A 19,476-nucleotide genomic window follows, 5' to 3' on the forward strand; every position below is an offset into this window, starting at 1 on the left:
CGTTTCACGGTGTAAAGTCAGCGAATTTCCACCGGCTGGCCTGCCAGAGACCACAAAATGGTTTCAAACAACGGCTCGCTTCATGATATTTGTGTGTGTGTGTGTGTGTGTGTGTGTCCGTGAATGCACGCGCGCGCGTGTTGGAGAAAAAGGCAAGGGTGAGGGGTGGGTGATGGGGAAGCTAAAATGTGTCCTCTCCCGGCCAGCCGAGTGGGCAAGGGGCACGGTGAGCAGATTAATGAAAATGTTTCGCTGGCATGAGGGGTTTGATTGCCCTGCTGCAAAATTGCTTGCAGATTCAAAAACAGCATGTTTCATTTCAAACTCATTCTCTTGCCATACATTAGCACTTGTCAATGTAACCATTAAGCACAGGCAGTGCAGAAATTTAATTACAAAACCATTTATTTTATTGAAAGAAAAATAAACCCAAGCTACCTCAAATGCATTAGGTAGGTTCAAAACATGTTCAGCTGATAACACCCAAGGGTAGGGAGGCTGCCGCAGGAATAAATGCGTCTTTCATGTGCGGTGGGGACTCGATATTAGAAACAGCTGCCCATAGGTCGCTCTTTATTTAAGTTCAATTATGAATTAAAAAACAACGGATTTAATGAAGGGACTTTTTATATCTGAAATCACTCGGCTGTGGCGTTCATTCTCCTCTTCCTATTTTTGCCTCCTCTTTTTAGCGTTTCAATTAAAAATGCTAAGTAGGCGAGCAGAACTTTTTACTGAATGGGTCTCCCCCACCCCAACCCAACCCCCATCTCGGGCTTGTCTTTTGTTCGCCTCGTGGTGGGAGAACCAAGGTCTGTGGTATTAAAGGAAGTCACAAAAATGTGCTAAACACATCAGAAAGTCTCCAATCTGTGTCTTATTTATGCCTTCTTCTCTCGTCCCCCGTGTGCATCTTCTGTATGTTGGAAAGCAGGCAGTGCAAGGCTCTCTGGTGAAATAGTAGATTTGGGTCAAGCGGTGGGCTGATGTCATGCTGGAGCCGGCCTCTCCTTAGCACTACGGAGCTGCCAATAACGTGTCTGTTTTACTATTCTGCTGGAGAGGGAAAAGAAAGAGTTATAACCTTAGTGGTTTGGACTGATTTGTCAATTTAAAGTGTTTTTTTCCCCCTGTCTGAGATATCAACCCACAATTTCTTACAGACATCTCCTCATGTAGTCCGCACAGAGGAGGAATCTGGAAAGGAAAGACCTTTTTTTTCTTTCTTTTAATTTCCCTAGTGAGAATACGAATCTCTAAAATTTCAGGGAGGCATATTTGTCCGGTTGGAGGTGGGGAGCAGGAGGCAGATAGGCACAGAGGGGGGTTGTTCTGCTGAAAGTTCCATTTTAGCTCCTGTAACTAAGCTTATGCCCAGTAGCAGAGCCTTGTGACATTGTTACAGTGATGATTTTGCCTGTGTGAGACCTAAAGAGGATGTCCCAGCCTGTTTCACAAAGGCCTCCAGGCATCTGTTGCCTCTGGAGGGACCCTGGCTGATGTTCTGGAGTGGGGAGGCACGCACATCATTGTCCAATGGCTCTGAGACCTGCCAGGAGGGGAGCCTGAACAGCTGCGCTGTCCCACGGCTTGGAAATTGTACCCACTCCCTGGCCCGGATGAGCACCCCTGCCTCTGACCCAGCTGCTCTGCTCTGTTTTTGACACGTGCCCTCTGTGCCAAAGACCCAGGGAGCCTGAGGCTGGAAAATTTCTATTCCGAAATAGAGAGACTCACCACTCCAGGTAGCAAACCCTTTACTACAGTTTGGATAATTAGTTGTTTGGGGAGGGGGAAGCAGGGCACAAGGAAACAGGATGAGGATGGTGGGGGTTGGTGTTTGCATCCTATTTTAATATTCTAAGAAAACTTGTGTCTACATTGAGCCCTGTAAACCAAGGAAGCTCCATAGTAGAGTGGGCCTCCATCCTGTTATCACAAGTGCACCGGACAGAGAAAATAGCAAAAGGCTACAGACCTTCTCTGAAGGGGTCAAGAAGGTGTCACTCCACCCTGACTCAGCCAAGGAGAGCCACTCTCATTCCTTGACTGTGTATGAGAAAAGACAACGGAGCACAAAGGATGGTGGGAAGAGGGTTCCAGACTGGCTAATGATACTGTTACTGAAAAAAAATTCCACTTGGGGTGTGTGCTGCAGACTTTCTAAACATCACTTCTCACTCAATAAAAGCACACATCAACATCACGTGCTTCTGCTTATGTTTCTCCCTGTCCAGTGCTTGGGATGGATAAAGGTGCTCCTGCCAGCTTCTGACTCTTAGGTGTGCCTTTTCTAAGTACATGATACTTCTCGGCTAGGTTTCAGGCAAGGAGAGTTTTGAAAATGTATCTTAGGTTTGGAAACCACAGTGGTCAAAATGAAGCGAGTCAATGGAATATTCAAGAATTTGCTTATTCTTGCCATCTTCCAGAATAAGATGGAAACCCCCAGGGACCAGCCAGAAGGCCATTGTGATCGAATGTGATATGTGAAGATAGGGAGGCCGGGCACGAGGCCATGGGAAGCGATGTGGACTCAGCGTTCTAAGTGTAGTGGAAGCCAGTCAGTGGCTTTGAGCAGTGGATTAACCTGTTCTGATTTGTGTTTTTAACAGATGATTGGCTGCAAGTGTGGAACATGGATTGGAAGTGAGCAAATGGAATAATGGGGAGATTTGTTGGGAGGGTACCACAAGCTAATGTGAGAAAAATGGAGGCTGGAGCAGAATGACAGCCATGCGTACTCTTCCTCTTCTTTTGCATAACGGAGGTTGATTTGGCTTCTCAACCAGTGTGAGAGCTCCTAGAGGACAGAGAGGTTACTTTAGTCTTCCTCAGATAAAGAAGGGGAACCAGTCTTTCCCACCAGTACCTTCACATGATGCAACAAGCTGGTCCTCAGCTCGATCTTCAAACAGCCGGGCACAGACTACTCTCCTGCCCCTCCTTGGAGACGCTACACTCTATTTCCTCCTTCCCTCTCGTCCCAAACTATGGCAGCCCATTCCCAGTACCCTCCTGCCTAGAATGTTCTTCTAGTCCTGACAAAGCCTGTTCCTGCTAACTGAAATGCCTAATTAAGTGCCAGCCCACTGGAGGTCTTTCCTGACTCCTTGGGGTTGTGGCAGCCCTCTGCACATCACGCAACCATAGCACTTGGTTCACATCCAGATTTTAGCACCTCCTTACACTCTTATAAAAAATTCTCTGCTTGGTGTCGGTCTCCTAACCACGTACCTAGCTCCTACTCAAGTTATGAACTCATCATACAAATCTCCATTTTCTGTAGAGAGTCGTCAAAACTGAGGACAGGCTTTGAACATCGTATCTTAGTATTGTACTTCTGCCGTACTTTAAAACCTGAGCCTTCCATTGTACTTTAAAATCTAATATTTAAAAAGTTTCAATATTGAGCAGGCCTGGTTAGGAAGCCACTCTCCTAGTGAATGACAGGATGAGTGACCTGGAAGATCCAACAAAAGAAATGATCTAATCTGAAGACAAAAAAGAAAATAAAGATTGAAAAAACTGAAAGAAGATTTAGGGACATGTAGAACCTATATTCGAGAAAATACTGGCTAGAAAATCCCCAAATTTGTTGAAAGATCCAAAGCATAGGGAAATCCAAGGATAATTATAAATAAAATCGCATCTAGACATATCATAATTAAACTGCTGCAAATGAAAAATAAAGAGGAAATCTTGCAAGTAGGAAAAGAAAAATGACACATTACATACAGGGGAACAGTGCTTTGGAATGGCTATGGCAACGTTGGTAGCAGTGGTTTGAAGGGCAAGTGAACTTACATTGTTTTGAGGTTTCTACATTTTATGTAAAGAGGTTCAGTATTTTAATGCTAAGTATACTGCAAAAATCTAAGGACTTTATTTGTAATCCCTAGATAAACCATCAAAGAAATAATGCAAAGTGATATAACTAAAAAATCTACTGAGTTAGAACAAAATAATAAAATATATTCAAACAATCCAATAGAAGGCTGGGAAACAGAAGGATAGAAGAGAGTGGAGTGGACAACAGAAAAGAAATCATAAAATGGTAGATCTAGATACAATCAAATCAATAATCACATTAAGTGTTAATGAACTAAATACTCCAGTCAAAAGGTACAGTTTACCAGAAGAGATCTTTTGAAAATGCAAGACCCAACTATATGCTGACTAAAAGAGATAAACTTTCACACCATGTTCATTGCAACACTATTCACAATAGCCAGGATATGGAAACAACCTACATGTCCTTCAATAGATAAATGAATAAAGAAAATGCGGCATAGACAGACAATGGGAAATTATTCTGTCATAAAAAGGAAGGAAATTCTATCATTTGTTATAACATGGATGAATCTGGAGGGCATTATGCTAAATGAAATAAGCCAGACAGAGGAAAACAAATACTGTACGGTATCACTTATATATGCACTCTAAAAAGAAAAAAAAAGCCAATTTTACAGAAACAGAGAATGGAATGGTTGGAGGGACCTGGGGCTGGGGGGAGGAGAGATGGGGGAAAATGGGATGATGTAGGTCAAAGTGCATAAATGATCAGTTACAAGAATAAGTTTTGAGGATTGAAGGTACAACAAGGCGACTGTAGAAGAATATAAGAATATATTTTTAAGAATATAAGATTGCATACTGGGAAGTTGCTGAGAGTAGATTTTAAGCATTCTTACCATATATATATCTAAGTTAACTTTAACTACGTGAGATAACGGATTGCTAATTTTCTTGCTCTTGGTAATCATTCTACAATATATATCAAATCATCACATTGTACACTTTAAATATATTCAGTTATGTTTGTCAATTATTCCTCAATAAAGTTAACAATACATTTTTAAAATGAGATGAGCTTTAAGTATAATGGATCAGTTAATAAGAAGATCTGATTGTTAATGTGTATGTGACGAAGAATAGAGCCTTAAGATACATGAAGCAAAAATTGATACACTAAAAAAAGAAATAGAAAAATTCACAGTTATAGTAGGATATATTTTTTTAAGATTTTATTTATTTATTCATGAGAGACCCAAAGAGAGAGAGAGACAGAGACACAGGCAGAGGGAGAAGCAGGCTCCATGCAGGGAGCCCAACATGGGACTCGATCCCAGATCTCCAGGACTAGGCCCTGGGCTGAAGGCGGCGCTAAACCGCTGAGCCACTGGGGCTGCCCTATAGTAGGATATATTAACACCATCCCCGCAACTGATAGGGCCATCAGACAGAAAATTCAAAAGTCACAGAGGCTCTAAGCAACTTTATCAACCCCTTAACTTATTTATAAAATATTATACCCAACAACCTTTCAACTGCACACATTCACCACGAGAGACCATAAGCTGGGCTATAAAACAAACCCTAATAAAATAAAAAGGATCAAAATTATAGTAGCATGTGTCTTTGAATCACATCATAATTATATTAAATTAGAATCAATAAAAATAAGATGCCTAGGAAAACCCCAATATTAAATTAAACCCACACTTCTAAACAACCCATGAGTGAAAGAAGAAATCACAGAGAAACTAGAAAATATGTAGAACTTAATGATCATAAAAATACAACAAAATTGGTGGGTTGTGGCTACAGTAGGGCTTAGCAGGAATTTTATGGCTTTAAATGCTTATATTAGAAAAGAAGAAAGGTCTAAAATCAGTGACTTAAGATTACACCCTGAACCCCAAGTAAACCAAAATGGAACAAGTAATATAATAAATATGAGTAGAAATGAATGTAATAAGAAACAGGCAAGCAATAAGGAAAATTAACAAACCCCAAAGTTGTTTCTTTGTGAAGAACAACAACAAAAAAATGGTAAACCTTGTTAGACTGCTGAAGAAAAAATAGAAGACACAAATTACCAATATCAGGAATGAGAAAGAGATAATTGCTACAGATCTTACAGACATTAAAATATTAAAAAGAGAATATGAGAATGTTGTGAAGACCTTTATACCAATAGTTTCTACAAAGTAGGTAGAAATATAAATCACTAATATTTACGAAAGATGGGACAGAAAACCTGAGTTGTAGGCATAGATAATTATACAGGTAAATTCCAACAGCGATTTAAAGAAGAAATAACACCAAACTTACACAAACCCTTTAAAAAAATAGAGGAGGATGGGATATATTTCCCAACTTGCTTTAAGGTATCAGTAATACCCAAACCTGACAAACACATATTAAAAAGAGGCCAGCATCCCTCATGAACAGAGATGTAAAAATTCTCAACAAAATATTAGCAGGAAAAAAAAATATTAGCAGGTTAAACCCAAAAATATAGAAAAAAAGAAAAATACCTCATGACCAACAACAGTTTATCTAGGAATGCAAGGTTGTTTTGATAGTAAAAAAAATCAGTCATGTAACTCACCAAATTCAAAGAATAGAGAAAATCATTTTGATAGATGTAGAGAAAGCAGCTGACAAAATTTAACATACCTTTATTTTTAAAAAATGCTCAGCAATCTAGGAATAGAAAGGAACTTCCTCAATCTGATAAAAAAGTATTCTTTTTAAAAAATATTTTATTTATGTATTCATTTATGTATTTATGTATTTATTTATTTATTTATTTATTTGAGAGAGAGCAAGAGAAAAGGGAGAAGGACAAGCAGACTCTGTGCTGAGTACAGAGCCCCACGTGGCTCAATCCCATGACCCTGAGATCATGACCTGAGCCAAAATCAAGAGTCAGAGGCTTAGCCAGTTGAGCCACCCAGGTGCCCCATAAGGGTATTCTTAATAATGAAATATTGAACACTTTCCCAGCAAGTTTGGAAACAAGGCAATGAGGTCCACCTTCATCACTTCTACTCAACATTGTGCTGACAGTCCTAGCCACTGCAGTAAGGCAAGGAAAAGAAATTAAAGGTTCTAAAGTTCAGAAAGCAGAATTAAAATTGCCTCTATTTGCAGATGACATGATTTCTTATGTAGAAAGTTCTAAAGAATCTGCAAAAACATTATCAGAACTAATAAATGAATTTAGCAAGGTCATATGTCACAAAGTTAATACGTAAAAATTAATTTTATTTCCGTAGACTTTCAGCAAACAATTAGGAAAGGACATTTTAAAAGGTCCATTTACAAAAGTGACAAAATACACTCAAGAACGAATTTAACAAAAAATATGCAAGACCTACACACTTAAAACTATAGAATATTGCTGAGAGAAATGAAAGACATAAATATATGGAAAATCTATGTGGTAAAGATGTCAGTCAGTTCTCTTCAAATTTATCTTTAGACTTTATGCAAAATTCCAGCAGACTTTTTTTGCGTAGCAATTAATGAAGCAATTATAAAATTTATATGGAATAGAACTGACCTAGGTTGCCAAGATATTGTTTATGAAGAACAACATTGATAGTCTTTTACTACCTTGTTTCAAGGCTTGCCATAAAGCTATTAAAATCATGAGTGTAGACTTGGCCAAAGGACAGACTATACACACAGCACAATAGAGCCACAGATATATTGTTGGTGATTTCCTATAAGAGCACAAGGGCAATTCAAGGGAGAAAGGATGGTCTTTTCAGTAAATGGTATTGGAACAATTACATATCCATATGTCAAAAAGGAAAAAAAAAAAAAAGAAAAGAAAGGGAGGGAGGAAGGAAGGAAGAGAAAGAAAGAAATAAAAGGAAAATAGCAAAAAGAAAAAACCTCCCTGTACTCTCCATACTTTGAGGCATATTCAAAACTAAAAATGGGTCGTAGGCCTAAGTATAAAACTTTAGATTATACAACATTTAGAAGGAAACATAGGAGAACATTTTTATGACCTTGGCAAAGATTTCTTAGATACAGCATCAAAAACACAATCCCTAAAAGAAAAAAAAAAAAAAAGATAAATTGGATTCCATCCAAATTAAGCAGGAAACAAAGTATCACTTTATTAATAGCCAGAAAATTGAGGCTTGCACCAGGTCACACAGCTAGCAAATGGGAGAGCCTGGAAATGAACTCATGGCAATCTGATTCCAGAATCTACATTTTCATGCATAGTATTCTAAAACAACTCCCTTCACAAGACACGATGCAGGGAGCATAGACTTCCACAGTACAGCTGTGCCTCTAGGCTAATAGGCCAGGACAGCACCCCACAACCTCCCAACCCCCACCCCCACCCCCACTCTGGACCATGGGGAAGCCTGAGTGCTTGAGCTTCAGCAACACTGAATGAGCTTTCAACAAACCCGGCAATGCTTCATCGCAAAAGAAAAATGTTATGACGGAGGTTAGAACCGGCTGTCTTCCCTGAAGACTTGCTAGCTCGATCTTAATGACTTGTTATTGCTGAAAATAAGGGCCATCCACGTGACCGGTGTCACCCCAGGGGCTGTGCCGGAGAGAATTGTTAGGCATGAGTCCACGTCTTGGTGGAGGCTTGTAGAGGGATGGGTGGGCGGGGTTTGGGGTTGAAATCCCACAGTGTGAGCCCTTACTTGCTGGACCTGCCCCTGCCTCTCCCCGTGCCCCCCTTCAATCCCCCTTCCCCACCCCCCGCCCCCACAGTGCCTAACACAGGACTAGGCACACAGCAGATTTCACTAAAGGCTCATTGCTTGATAAATGGTTTGTAGATGCCATTTTTCACATTAGAGATCTTTTTGCAGTTGCAAGGTCCAGACTAAGACCATTACATGATCTTCTCTGTGTTCTGTAGAACAGCACATACAAATCTCTTTTCAATTCAGACTTGAATTCAGTAGATCTGGAGTGGGGGGCCAAGATTCTGCATTTCTCTTTTTAAGGATTTTATTGATTTATTTGAGAGAGAGAGAAAGAGAGGGCACAAGCAGGAGTAGGGGCAGAGGGAGAGGGAGAAGCCGATTGCCCGCTAAACAGTGAGCCCAAGGCAGGACTCGATTCCCAGGACCCTGGGATCATGACCTGAGTTGAAGGCAGATGCTTAACCAACTGAGCCCCCGAGGTGCTCCCAGATTCTGCATTTCTTTTCTTTTTTTTTAAAAGATTGATTGATTGATTGATTGATGATAGAGAGAGAGAGAGAGAGAGAGAGGCAGAGACACAGGAGGAGGGAGAAGCAGGCTCCATGCAGGGAGCCCAACATGGGACTCAATCCCAGGACTCCAGGATTGCGCCCTGGGCCAAAGGCAGGCGCTAAACCGCTGAGCCACCCAGGGATCCCCAGATTCTGCATTTCCAATAAGCTTCCAAGTGATACTGATGCTGTCCATGGACCACCCCCCATAACTAGCAAGGCCAGAGATCATGACCTCCAGAAAAGTGTCTCTCTTCCCTTTCAACCAGGAGGGTTCAACACGAACAATGCCTTAAGATCACTTTCTCCCTGGAAAAAAAATCTTGACTCGCTCATTGCAAGTCTCTTCGTGTATTCATTTAGTTTTTAAAAAGATGGACTGAGAATATACTGTGTTTGTAGTATAGCTACTAGGCTGGAGCTACCTACAATGCCAGGTGGGCACCAAATATATGGTGCCCTTCAAACACCTTTGGGCACATATATTTAGAGGTCATGCCAGCTTTGCCTGGTGAAGGGGGAGAAGCAGCCCAGTTGCCCTCTGTCCTCCTGAGGAGATTAGCTCTTGTTCAAACCTGCAAAACCCTTAAAAAAAAGTAGCCACTATATATAGACTGCCCCTGAGAGTTTCTCACAGCCCACTCTCCTTCTTTCCACGGGGCAGATCAATGTGCAGCTTGCCCTTCACTCTCTCTCTCTGAGAAGGATCCAGTTAGTATAAGTTTCCCGCCTCGTTATCTGTAATAAGTAGGCATCCTTGGGAAAGGTCCTAGCCCATCCATCTTCTAATCGGTGCATCTAAATTTCATTCCACCTGTACTTTATACTCAATGCAGTGCTGAGAAAATACGGTCTCTGCCTTCAGTAGGTTTTCCATCCTCTTAAGGAGAGAAAGCTCACGACTGCGTACTGAGACCCTGCAGCAGCAGAATTCTGGGTCATGGTGTAGCCAATCTGACTGCGGAGTGAGGAGCGACAAGTCCCGGTGGCCTGGCCAAGCTGGTGGAAGGCTGCGTGGAAAAGGCTGGGCCAGGCTGGAGGGACAGGAACGGAATGTGAATCCAGGGAGCAGAAACCGAGGCCAGGGAAGGAAAGCTTGCAGTCTGGACAGATGTACCCATGACCACGCCTGCAGGTGGTCAGTGTCCAGATCCTCCGGGTTTTCAGAGCCTCTCTGGCCGCACGCTCCTTTCACCAGCACCCAACCCAAAGTTCCACAAACATTTCCACCCTGAGTTCAGCCAGGCTGGGATATTTCATTCTACCAGAGAGAAGAGCCAGAGGCTTTGACCTGAATGCATGAGATGAAGGTAGAAAAGCAATGTTTGAATTTTAATGCAGAAAAAGGAAGGGAATTAAAAAAAGGAAAGAAAGAAGAAAGAAAAGAAAGAAAGAGAAAGAAAGAAAGAAGAAAGAAAGAAAAGAAAGACAGGAAAAGAAAGAAAGAGAGAGAGAAAGAGAGAAAGAAAGAAGAAGAAGAAGAAAAAGAAAAAGAAAGAAAGAAAGAAAGAAAGAAAGAAAGAAAGAAAGAAAGAAAGAAAGAAAGAAAAAGAAGAAGGGACCGGTAATAATCTGGAAATTCTGGACCAGGCAGCCGTTTCGGACAGCAGCCGGAGTGACTCGGGAACGTGGAAACCTGTGAGGTTGCTTCTCTCACACTGTGATTCTGATCCCCCTGTGACGGGGAGAAGCAGAGATGGTGACATGGCATTGCTGTCTTGGGTCTTTAAAAATCCGGATCTGCCTCTGTGATCTGATGCTACAGCCAAGCCCGGGCCTCTTCGTCAAACACACCACAGCAACACCGTCTCCAGTGCATTCTTGCCATTCTTCTGCCCCGAGGCAGGCTTGAGGTCAGAGCAGTTGCAAGATTGGATTTGTTTGTGATGTGTTTGTAGAATAAAGTATTTTAACAGTTTGGCAGAAGGAGGGGAAGTTGAAACCAAGGTGGCTAGAGCATGTATACCCGCTAGGCTGCTCTTTGCCGGAGTGGGGAACTATCGGGCAGTGGGGCAGAGGGAGGCTAGGGTCCCCGACTGCAGGCCCCCCAGTCAGGGCGGCCGCCTAGAACCTTGAGCCAGTGAGATCCCTCTGGAAGGGGGAGCTGGGCAACGAGGAAGGCCTAGGGTGTTTATAGTGACCCCAGAGGGTCGGGTCACAGTATAGACAAGCTCCCATGGGGGTGACCAGAGATCTCAGCCACCCACTGCCTGCAGCTTCTGCTTTAGAGGGCTTTGAGTAGCTTGGGTGCCCGGGCATTCAGATTTAGGGGAGGAGAGACAATGACAAGTGGCATCAACCTCCCATGAGTCCCCTCGTGAATGGAATACATTACGAACCCCTTGACTAGGCGTTCAAGGTTTAACCTGTGGTCCCAGCCTGTCGGCTCAACCTACCTGCTTCCCTGCACACAGCATGTGTCTCAGCGAGGCCAGCGCTCTTAGGTTCTTCATTCTCCTGCATCCATGCCCATCCTTTCCCCTGCTCTTCCCTTTCTTAGTCCAACCTATCCTTCAAGGGCCACGCTGGCCCTACAGGCACACAGCAAGCTCTTCTTTCTCTAGAACTGGATTCTCTACAACCCAATCAGCAGACCACACCAAATTTAGCAGCAGCAAAGCATGGGCAATTGAGAGCATCATTTGAGAAGAAGTTCTTACCAGAAAGTTTCTTTTAAAAGTACTGAAATAATCACAGTGGGAAAAAAAGGAATTTTCTTGCACTTCTTTACTCTGATTTTGTTGATTATCATATTGCTTATTTGTGTCATTACCTGGAAGGGGGTACCCTGTAAACACTCCAGGGTTCAAGTCCCCTGGACCTGCACTCAGCCTGTGCCTCTCTGACCACTGCACATTGGGGTCCCCGAATGATTCATGTCTTACATATGGTGATGTAGCTATTTCCCGGTCCTGCTTCCCAGTTAGTGAGGATCTCCTTGTGGGCAGGCACCAAGCATTCTGCATGTTACAGGATATGGGTGCATGGAAACCTGTTAGGACAGCGCCTGGCATGTCAGATATTAATATTGTTGCGATTATTATTATTTCACTTCTTTGCATCACCACAGAGAAGAGATATTTAGTTTCTTCAAAGATTAGATATAGCCACCTAATAGAAGCTCAGCAGATACTTGTTAAACTTCTTTGCAGTGATATAGCATCTACTAAATTAAGCAATGTTTTCGAAAGCCAGTGTAGCATAGTGGTTATAAACACAGCCTGTGGAGACATCTAGGTCCAAATCCTGGCACCACCACTTGAGTCTGACTACTTAACCTTGGGGTCTCTGCAGTGCCCGCTATGTAGGGTATGTGAATTAATTGTTTGATATTTCAATAGCACCATACCGTGCTTGGAACATGGTAAGTATCTTACATACAAACATTACCACATAGAGTTGGGTAGAAATTTACTTTGGAACAGAAATTTTTAAAGCAGTACCAAGAAGACTGGTGCTATTTTATTAATTTGAGAAAATGAGTTCCCCTTTTCGGGAATACCATTTGCAGATAAGCAATTGGTGTGCTGGTTACATTGAGCCCCAACTTCTTCCAAGCAGGTGCAACAGGATCTTTCCTTGGCAGGACTTGGCTAATGATTGAACTTAAAGTATCTACCTTTATAATAGTTTTATTCAAACCATCCTTTCCCTTAGGGTAGTAGATGCTGTGACCCTGACCCCTCTTCAGGACCATTGGGAGAGCTGCTAGCCAGAGGCAGAAATCTGCTCTCAGCTGGGGAAGGCCTCGGGGACGGCCACATGCAATGACCCGTCGCTGTGCAGAAGAGAGGTCCACACCCCTCGCTCCAATTTCCAATAACATTGATGGTCATCTCTGGAGCTCCCTCTGGGGCCAGCTGAGGCCTCTGATGAGACTATTTTGCAGTCCACATTTTCTCTCTGCCCGAACCTGCTTCACTGCCTTCCCTTCCACATCCACAGGTGTGGATCCCAAGAGCATTCCCTAATAAACGTCCCGCATGCTAATCTACACCTCAGAGTCCGCTTCCAGGGAGCCCGGCCTGCAGTGCCTGGTGAGAGCACATTCATTTCTTTTCATTAATGTTGATATGACCTCTGACTTACAATTACCTGGATTCCACTTACAACTAAAATGTGAGTGTAAGGTGTGGTTTGTCTGGGTCACCCTATTTGTGCCTTTCATTAGTAAAAAGTTTAAGTATTAACAGCAATCCCTTTGACCTTAAAAATATTTCTGGCGGATCAATAAATTATATGGTCACCTCATCTGGAAACAACCCTAATGTTCCCAGGCCTCACTGCCAGTGTGGAAGAATGAGGTCATATTAACACAGTGTGGATTCCCCTAGCTTGGAGTGCCTGTCAAGTGTAACTCTGGGACGTCAGACCCTTCCTCATCCTCCTCTGCTTCCTCCTCAGAACATCTGAGTGACTCTGGAGCCTACAGACTCTCAACGGATCCAACTACTGCTCAGCTACTGTTCTCAACCCTCTTCTGAGGCTGCTGGTCATACCCCAAGGCTGATGACCCTCTCCTCTCTTCTTGGGACCAGTGGTTCCCACTGGGACAGCTTCTTTGGGGCATCAGACAGCCTCTGGGTGTTCTACCATTGTCATAAGGCCCAGATGGCCCAAAGCAGCCTCAACTTTGACTAGGGCTGGAGTCTACGTTGGCTGTAGCTTGATATATCTGCCCTCCCGTGAAGTAAGTAAAGAAACATATTCCCTTTGTCTTGTATACATTTTTTGAGCTGACCCCCATAGCAGGATAGCATGGATGCTAAATGGGTGTGGTTCATCTTATATTGTCCACAAACTCTTTCCCACTCAGGATCATAAACAGGCTCTCCAGGTGGCAGGGTCAGGTTGGGGTTGAATAACAGACTCCAAAATATAACTGGAAACCCTCAACCTAGCTAACCCAAGGAGTTCAAGTTCTTTTCCAGAAGTCTCCTCACATTCCATGCAATTGAGTTGCCACAAACAGATGTGAAGGAATTGTAACCTAACTCTCCACAAACCAGCTATGTTTGCTTTGCACGATAGCGCAAGTTGATTAAAAATGACGCATACGTTGCAACCCTACAAAGCACTCTTGATAATCAATGGGAAGACAATTGTTCCATGACCTTTAAATACTTTTGGTCAAAACTTTAAAAACTCTCTTACTGTTGGCTATAAATGCATTAGGAAATGAAAAATTAGCAAAATTAATATTTGCACGTTCTACTGCAATTTAAGACATTAGAAACACTGAGGATTAAAGTGCTTTCTTTCTTTCTAAAAAAAGCTTATCAAAAGTAGTTTGAGCAGTTTTTACCTTCTTCCTCTCATTGTGTAACTTGTGATGTGCAGCTGGCACCTTTTCTATGCCTTTGTGTGCTGTTGTGCTCCTTATGAATTTTGGATCAGCTTACATTGGTTTATCTTTCACTCTTGCAATACCATGAAATGCCTATGAGCATTTCTTAAAGGTGAAATTTTGTTGTTGTTGTTGTTGGTATCACTTCCCCTGGAACACTTTCTCAGGATTGGGGTGCAAATTTCTGGGTGCACAAGTCATTTAACATCAACCAACTCATGCTGAATTCTGACATGATGAAACCAGCCTTTATTGGCAGTAAATGGTTCATCGTCGGTCTCCTCGTGATTGACTTTGTTGTTGTTATTGCAACTGGCTTCAATCCTCTGCTCTGAATGGTAGCCAGACTAATTAGGATTTTAAAATATTATGGTCTTCTACCCAAAGTAGAAGGAAATATTCCATTTCAACCATAAGCGGCTTTATGTTTCGACTGCAATTAAAATGGAAAAATAATGAAGTGACTTTACCTGTTTTTTTATACTCATTGGGCTTTTCCAGTAAGATCAGCACCATAGCTTCTAGTAGTTCCGTGTCTCCTCTGATCTTTGCTTTGTTGTTGCCATCTTCAAATCTATCCACATCCAATTTTGCTGCCAGTGTTGTCACTTTTTACTTACTTGCTGTACTTCTATTTTTTGTCAGCAAATCCTCTATAGAGTCTCCATTTCTGTAAAATGCCATGTGGGTTTATCACTAGGAGGCAAGGAGGCAACGCAGCCACACACTTTGCTGCCTGTGCCTGAACTGAGTCCCAGAAGCATGGTGACCAATCACGGAAAGACTTCCAAAGGAGTGATGAGATTGGTCACTTCACCATCAATCTGTGGTCTGAAAAGCAGGCAGTGAAATTTGTACTTACACAAATGGATAGTGGCATGTGATTGCTTTTGGCCAATGAATTGTGAGCAGAAGTTACACGTATCACCTCCATGCTGAAGCATTTGATTGCCACTCAGTACTGGCACAGCCCTTGAGAGTATCTGAGAAAGTAGCTACTCTATTAGCCAGGGTCCCTGAGCAACTAAGCTGAGCAGAGGCTTCTGCTAAGATGTCATAGGCATATAGCTTAAGCAGTAAGCAAACCTTTGTCTTAACCTATAGACATCTCAAGGTTGTTTGTTTCTGCAATGTAATAGCCTGTTCTGACTGATATATATAATTAGGAGAGTCTAGGAAAAGGAGGATAGGAAATTGGGCAGAATTCAGAACCCAGAGATTGGCAGCTAATGGTCAAAAGGGCTCCAAACTGGGACGCCTGGGTGGCTCAGCGGTTGAGCTGCCTTTGGCTCAGGTCGTGATCCCAGGGTCCCCGGATCGAGTCCCCCATCAGGCTCCCTGCATGGAGCCTGCTTCTTCTGCCTATGTTTCTGCCTCTCTCTCTCTCTCTTTCTGTGTGTGTGTGTGTGTGTGTGTGTGTGTGTGTTTCTCATGAATAATAAATAAAATATTTTTTAAAAGGGGGCTCCAAATTATGGGGGCAGGGGTAGAGAAAGAATCAGGGGCATGTAGTGAAAACAAATATACCTTCTTCATATGGCTAAAAAACAAATAGCACAAATGCAGAAAATTGGTGTATAGTTTAATAAAGTATCAAAAGGTGAACATACTTATAACCTCTACCCAAATCAAGAGATAGAACGAGGTTCAGAAGTTCCTGCCTGTGCTCCAACCTGCCATAGACCCTGCCCTGCCCTCTGTCAGTTATGGTTGGGCCACATTTTATGATGACCTCCTTCCTTTCTTCACAGCATTATCACCCAATTGTGTATCCCTCAACATCGGGGCTCAGTTTCACTTTTTAAATATTTTCAAGTCTCTGAATATACATATTTTCCACCCACCCCTTTCCACTTGTGAACTTATTTACAGCAAAATTTGTTTGTTGTCTACAGTATATAGACAACAAATCTATACTCACAATGTGGCAGATATCTTCACCAACAAAGAGGGATCTCATCCCAACTGATTTATGCTGCCTTACTCAGAGGATGCATCCAGGTTCAGTCAGCGTCATGCCATCTGGAGGAGGCTTTAGGAGCTGTGTAGGAAAAGAGTTTGCAAAAATTCTTCTTGAAATATTTACAGGGGAGCTGGTGAGGCATTGTGACTGGTAGCTTTTAAATGGACCTCCTGTAATGAAAACCAGTCCCGTCATGTAGCCCATGGACGATCTCCTGGCACGGTTCACTGGCTTCCAGGGGGATATCTGATGGCCATGAATGCCCAGACCTCAGACTTATTTGAAGTGTACCTATGAGTTTTTACACAATGTTGTGTTGAAATTGTTATATTTAATTTCTAAATGCATATCATAATATCTCTGTGTCTCTACTTCAGTACCACAATCTTTAAATATGAAAAGAATACATTGTTTAGTCTCCAAATAAAGTAAAATTTGAAGGTAAAAAAAGGTGGGAAGCCATCTGTAGGGTTTCCCACAGTGTGGGTTTTGTGGCTTGCATCACCTCTTTCCCCTGACCCTCTGGTTCCTCTAAATCTCTGGTTGGATCTATAGGTTGATCAAATCTGGGTGGGTTTGATTAATTTTGGCAAGACAACTTCATAGGCAGTGGTGTGTTTGTTCACTAAAAGGTACATAATCATCTACCCATGCTTTTTGTGTTATAAATAGTCATTGTTGCTCAGTTCCAGTATTTATCTGGGGTTTCAGAATTGGTAAAATTCCAATTCAGAACTTTCCTCCTTCTATGATCTGGTTAACTGTGGTGCAGTTTGCAGAGGAAAATCCAGATAAATCCCCTTTTCCTCCAGAGCTTGAAGCTCTGGCCTAACCAGGTTAAGTTGCTAAGGTCTGAATTTGGCAAGTATATCATAAAGATGGCCTCCATCAGGGGCGCCTGGGTGGCTCAGTCAGTTAAGTGTCTGCCTTCAGCTTGGGTGGTGATCCTGGGGTCCTGGGATCGAGCCCCATAACGGGCTCCCTGCTCAGTGGGGAGTCTACTTCTCCCTTACCCGTTCCCCCTGCTTGTGTTCTCTCTCTGTGTCAAATAAATAAACAAAATCTTTAAAAAAAGAAAAAAGTGGCCTTCATCCACCAGCCTTCTCTCATTATGCCTTCAACCACTAAGGGTTCACCCCAGGCCCTGTGATCCCTCAGTTTTCCCTCATCTCCCCACCCCATCGGAGCCCACCTTCAAGGAGGGCAAGTTCTCATTTTCTACCCCCTTAGAAGGTAAACCAGGGGCTTCACCCAGCGAGAGGCATCTGGATTTTTAGCCACCTGTCTCAAATATTCGGTTACCATCCTTGTGGGGTTGAAAACAGGTAGCCCTAAGCCCAACTCCAGTTTGTGATTATGTTTGTTTGAGCCAGCAAGAGTGTTTTTACTTGTCGTGTTGTGTTGTTTATTTGTTTGAAGCTGAATGAGACTACATTCGGGCAGGGGGCATTTTCTGTCTGGTTAGAGCAGAGGCTGGCACACCGTCCTGTCCTATACCCTCTCTGGTTTCTGAATCTCAAAGATACTTGTGTCACCACTTCTGTCTTACAGCAACCTAGCAGTCAGGTGTTAGCCCGTTTCACAGGTGAATGAACACAAAGGGCCTGGGCGAGGCCTGCCTGGAGAGGAGACAGGCAGCAAACGCTCTGGGATGCAGACAGTCTGGGGAGAACCGGGGATGGGGCTCTCTGTATCCCTGCACAAACTAAAGCCCACATTCTTTTTTCTTTCCTTTTACAGAGACAGCTCAAGGAAGCATGATAAAACGAGGCCTAAGATAATATTTGGGGGGAAAGTTTATTTTTTTATGGTCTGTTTGCATTAGACCGTCGGGCGAAGAGAGGCGGTTAAAGACTTGTCCCAAATGGCCGGGCTGGAGAAGCACAAATCCAATGTCAATAGTTGGAAATACAAGTGTTTGGTTTCATTTCTTTTTAGAAAACATTTCTTCTTTCCTTCTCCTGAGGCAATCCAGGGGAAGGAGATACAGAGCCGGAACGAGACGGGGAGGAGGGGGAGCCAGCCAGGGCCAGGGGGGGCCTGTCCAGAGGGCCTCACTCCCCCAATCTGAGTGTTGTCAGCCAGCCCAGGAGGGTGTCAGCCCTGACCAGGAGCAGTCACCTGGAGTCACTCGCCGGCCCCGAGGACCGTTGCTAATTGAGGGTAGAGGAAGCCTTTGTCCAATAGCAAACTTAAAAAACAAAACAAAAAACCCAGAGCAAGAAGGAACAAATAGTCAAATCGGGGCCAGCTCTAGGAAAAACAGCTTGAGCCCTGTGTTCTCTTAAGGCCCCTCTCGGCAACAGCTGCCCCCTTTCCTTCCCCAAAGAAGAGGCCACAAGCTGAAGGGGGCAGGTTGAGAATGCAGGATCTAGTTGGCTTGAGCTTTCAGGTTAAAATCCCAGCTCTGACCCTTATTAACTGGTTCACGTTTGCAAATTCTTTGTGCCTCAATTTCCTCATCTGTAAAATGGAGAAATAATAACACCTCATGGCCGGTTAAAGGACTAAGTGAGAAAAAGGCTTAGCACAGTCCCTAGCATAGAGTAAGTGTTCAGAAAACGTTTGCTGCTCTTACTTTATTATTTTTAGAGCTCCTTCTCTCTTCCTCCTCCTCCCCCTCTCTCTACCTTTGTCCTTCCCTTACACGCCTCTCCCCAGCAGTCCCACTGGATTTGTCTAAGTAGATAAATGCAGCCAGAAGAATGAAAGCACATATTCTCTTGCAGGGTATTTTGCACATGGTCTGCCAAGACCTTCTCTCTCAGTCGGTTTCCACACGGCTCACATCCTAGTTCACACGGCACAGTCTCCCTGGATCGCCCTCTTCCCCTCCATCAGCCCAAATCCAGTTCAAGGCCCACGCCGTAACAAAATGCTTTTCTGTTTCAAGAAAACCAACCCCAGTGCATATAAGAAGAAAGGAAATGGGGCAGCCCGGGTGGCTCAGTGGTTTAGCGCTGCCTTCAGCCCAGGGCCTGATCCTAGAGACCTGGAATAGAGTCCCACATCAGGCTCCCTGCATGGAGCCTGCTTCTTTCTCCCTCTGCCTGTGTCTCTGCCTCATTTTCTCTCTCTGTACAAATAAATAAAATCTTAAAAAAAAAAAAAAAGAAGAAGAAAGGAAATGTA

The 19,476-nt window shown here is 43.2% G+C and overlaps 1 long non-coding RNA gene across 3 annotated transcripts in view; it reads right to left on the reverse strand.

Moving 5' to 3' along the window:
• Positions 1 to 387: 387 nt before the first annotated feature.
• The window catches only part of LOC112915215 (uncharacterized), a 61,726-nt gene continuing 42,637 nt past the window's right edge, over positions 388 to 19,476 (reverse strand). For 2 of the 3 annotated variants that reach the window (XR_011997754.1, XR_011997755.1), the window contains exons 7-9: positions 16,303 to 16,422; positions 14,852 to 15,051; positions 388 to 1,056 (exon numbers count right to left, since the gene is read on the reverse strand). This is a non-coding gene — a long non-coding RNA (uncharacterized lncRNA). The remainder of the gene's footprint in view (positions 1,057 to 14,851; positions 15,052 to 16,302; positions 16,423 to 19,476) is intronic. The other variant, XR_011997753.1, reaches the window with a different exon arrangement.

Source organism: Vulpes vulpes, chromosome 16, assembly GCF_048418805.1.
Source record: "Vulpes vulpes isolate BD-2025 chromosome 16, VulVul3, whole genome shotgun sequence".
Taxonomy (NCBI): Eukaryota; Metazoa; Chordata; class Mammalia; order Carnivora; family Canidae; genus Vulpes; species Vulpes vulpes.